We start from the raw sequence: 4,267 nt of genomic DNA, 5'->3' as shown, positions 1-4,267 counted from the left end.
GCCCGTGGGGGAAAACATTGCGTTGGCGCCAATTGAAATACACGGGACAATCATGCCGAAGAGTTGTGTCGTTTTAACACATTATGTGAAGAAGACGAAGAAAGAAGAAGACGTGGTGAAATTCATCATACGTTTATCTATGCTTCATATATCACAAACATGTTCGTTACGATAGCTTGTTACAATACGATCATAATTTATTTACTTTGTGTTATATCTTGCAGCTCTAGTTATTTATATTTAGTTTATTATTGTTGACAGACAAAGTTGGTAGTCTGTATCGATGTCCTTTTTGTGTAACATTGTTTATAAACCATGTGAAAGACACAAGGTATTTACTCATTTGCAAAGCCACAGACGTCGAGCGATTCATCACAAACGTAAGTTACGTTACAAGTTTAGTTGTGCTATGCATGCTACATGGCAGATAATTTGGGTAATTTCGTGTCAAATCAACAAAACTGCTCAATTTTTATTTTCGCAGTATTTTGTTTTCTGAAGAAAGAGAAACATAAACGGTGATAAAAACAAAATTTCAAATGTAATTGAATCATATTTACAGATTTTTTTGTTTTTTGAGTGGGTTAAAATGACCATTTCTAGCTGAGATTTGGAGCCAAACTACTGATTGTTTTTGCAGTTCTGCACTGTATGTACCTACACTGTCTGAGCTAAAGATGATGGAACAGAATTTAAAGAAATTTAAAAAGCATTTTCTTTTCTTCTTCTTCTTATTTTATTTATGTTATTTGTTCATGTAGGGGGACCCTGCTCCACCTTTCCTACCACACACCTGATGGATACTGATTGTAAAATGGCAATCATAGGAGGAGGGCTCACTGTGAATATATGTGTGTCAGTGCACCAGCCTTGATGAAGCCTTCATAACAGCCTTCTGGATGTATTTTGTGCTCAACATTGCATATCCAATACACCTGAGAAAGACACTGACTTTACTTCAGAGGCACATTCTCAACATTAGAAGAGGGAGACAAGCACTGTCAGTAACTTTACTCTGAATGATAAGCCTTTTGTATCCTCATGCCTCAACTGTACCATTGGGCAAAGTGCACTTGAAGGACATTCACTCTTTTGAAGGTTGCATATTAACCAAATATTAGTATAACATGTGGTATAGATGAGTGCCAATAACCTTTTTTGTGATTCCATTCTTTTAGTAAACATGCACAGGAAGCATATGTACTTTTGGTACTCAGTGCAGAGTCAGCAGTACAGTTGTATTATAATATAATGGAGAAGGTTCTGGCTGCAGACTAGCATCTCTCAGACTCTTGTGCTTCTGCTAGTGACAACACTTGCAGTCTTTTTTATCTAAAATTTTATTCTACTTATTGGTTACTTCTTGTTTAAATCTCTCAACATGAGTTTTTTCTCTTGTGCAGGTATTGTTGACTGCAAGTCTGTCAGTCCAGATGTGAGGAAGACACACAGAGTGGAGCTGGAGCTCAGCAGATGTGTGATGCTGTAGATACTGTGGTCTTAGAAAGAAGGGCATCTTCACAGCTTTCTATTCAGACAAAGAGTTTCCTGGATTCTGTTCTATGGACTGCTACTACAGGATGAATTAATGAATGAGTTTATCTATCTATCTATCTATCTATCTATCTATCTATCTATCTATCTATCTATCTATCTATCTATCTATCTGTCTATCTATCTATTGAATTGACAACTGAAACTGAAAGCTAAATAAATGTTTTAGTGGATAATGCTGTGTCTGTTTGCTTATGTCACGTAACACAAGGTTACTAAACTCTTGACTAATGTTTTAATTTGATAATTTAGTGGTTTTGTCAACTACATCTTTTTTCTATCAAGCAAAACCTAGTTTTCTAGGGTAACACTTTACAATAAGGTTTAATTTGTTAACATTGAAGTATTGCCTAACATTAACTGAGCAATACATTTGATACAGTATTTATTAAACTTTGTTAGTTAATAAAAATACAGCTGTTCGTTGTTTGTTCTTGTTAGTTCACTAATGTTAAAAAATAGCTTTTGACTTTAACTTAAGAACAGCAGGTGCGACTAACCGTGTTAAGAGACGTTTGTATTCTCAAAAATAATTGTAATCTGTTTTTGATTATTGATAAACTAAGACCTAAACGTGAGGTGGTGATGACGTCAGTAAGCCGAAAGTAATTTAAAATAATATTCTTTAAATCATTAACGCTGTTTTTACCTTAGAAGAATTACATTTGGTTTTATAGGATTATGTGTTTAATTTATTGCTTTTATATTAATCTATAGGTCAATAGCGATTAAGAGTATGGCTCGCCTTTTGAAATAGATTTTTATCATCTTGAAGATTCTTATTTGTCATTTGTCAAGCAAACGTGAAAACAATATCATCCGAACATAGAAAGGTATACAGGTTTGAAACATGAGGGTGAGTAAATGACAGAATTTTAATTTTTGGGTAAACTATCCCTTTATATAATAATTCAGTATTTTAGTTTGGTTAACAGATGCTAAACTGTCCAAAACAATAAAATGTGCTAAATCAGAACATGCTTCTTTTTTGCATACGTCCACAAATAATGTATTATTGTTTGTGATATACACTTGATTAAGATGTTTTATGGACGTTCAGGTCTGACTGGACCGATTTAGAACTTTTGTCAAGATGTGTTAAACCTCAAGATTGCTTTTCACGATGTTACACAGTGGGTGTGTGATTATTTTATATGCAGGGTTATATACACTTAAACTATGCAGCAACAAAAATCCAGAAGACAACGACGTCCAGAAATCGACGCATTTAGACGTCCAGAAGACGACACATTTAGACGTCCAGGGACGTGCAGTTCACGTCCAGAAGACGTCGGTTCAACTTTCATTTTGGAACTATTTTTCAACCATGACGGGACGTGTCGGACGGACATCTTTTCAACGGTCAAAAGACGTCCGAATGTTTGCTGGGGCAGGAAATTATTTTTTTTTATACAAAGTAAATATATTTACTTTATCTTGCTTAAATAAATTATAATGACAAACTGCCCCGTGTGGTAAAGTGATTACCATGCTACAATTTAGTCATCATTTCAACCTGTTTTATGTATTCATTGTTATTATTTTTATGGAATCTATGCATATACATGTAAAACAGATATATATCTGGTCACCATTTCGGTCTGAGTTGTATGCAATTGCTAAAACGGTGCTGCCAAGATGTAGACACAAAACATAGTAATATATTTCGTGATATTACAAAATCCCGCAATAGGATAGATTATCTCGCGCGATCTCGCGGTCTTCCAGTTCCGAGGAGAAGACTCGAAGAGGATTCAAGGAGGGAGATGTATCGATATATATAATATAAAATCTACTGTTGGGTAAGTACATTTTGTATTATTTGATTAACGAGCTTGAGTTTTACTTGTTTGACACGAAGGAACCGAGAGAAATGATGCCCACGTTGTCAACTGAAATTCACTGAGTATGGCTAAAACTCGCTAACGTTAGTAGGCTAAAAGTTACTTAAATTGACTTGGGTAAAGTTGGTTTTATATTCGCACATTCGCAACTTTTCCCACATTTCCGCGTTCAATAACTTTCAAATTATATGTGCAAAAAAGTTTTTTGTTGGCATATTCTAATCAGCGACATCATTGTGAACCAAACAGAATGGTTTCAAAATCGATCAAAATGGCCAAATATTGTTTTTATGGCATTTTTAGAAGCGAATGTCCGCTGAATATCCAACATAGTGCTGGAAATTCGTTAGGGACCGTCTAAAAAGTTTTTTTTTCATTGTGTGCGAACAGACAAGTATTCTTGAGCCAACCACAAATGTGCCAGCAAATACTGGACATGATGTCTTCTAATGCTATAGATTTTCCTTGAGCAACAATATAAATTGCATTATAATTATGGTGTTTGTAAATATGTTTAGGAACTTAAAAATAATAAACGTACATAAAGTATAATTTATTGTATAATTTAACAATTCAGACAAGTGGAAAATCAAGTGTAATCTCCTGAACATAGTTAATGGCATAGTTAAAGCAACATTTTGATATATTTATTTGCCTCAAAATGAACATAAACTGTGTTGATGTGTTGGTTTTAACAATGACATATGATTTATTTCAATAGGTTTTAAAAGCATGGGTCAACTTCTCCGAAGCAAGCTGGAACATCTTGTCTGGATCCTACAGAACATACTACAGCCCATGTCTTGCAATTTATTCACCTTTGTTGTTTTTTCTGATTTTAAGTATGATAAAGACTTATCAGTGTAACA

General features: G+C 34.3%; 1 long non-coding RNA gene across 1 annotated transcript; it reads left to right on the top strand.

The window, feature by feature from the left end:
• Positions 1 to 510: 510 nt before the first annotated feature.
• LOC132122616 (uncharacterized) lies at positions 511 to 1,730 on the top strand. Its single transcript, XR_009426406.1, has 2 exons — positions 511 to 851; positions 1,404 to 1,730. It is a non-coding gene; the product is annotated as an uncharacterized LOC132122616 (long non-coding RNA).
• Positions 1,731 to 4,267: the final 2,537 nt, after the last annotated feature.

Source organism: Carassius carassius, chromosome 40, assembly GCF_963082965.1.
Source record: "Carassius carassius chromosome 40, fCarCar2.1, whole genome shotgun sequence".
Classification (NCBI taxonomy): Eukaryota; Metazoa; Chordata; class Actinopteri; order Cypriniformes; family Cyprinidae; genus Carassius; species Carassius carassius.
Note: the sequence above shows the minus strand (reverse complement) of the source record. Positions and strands in the feature narration are given on the sequence as shown.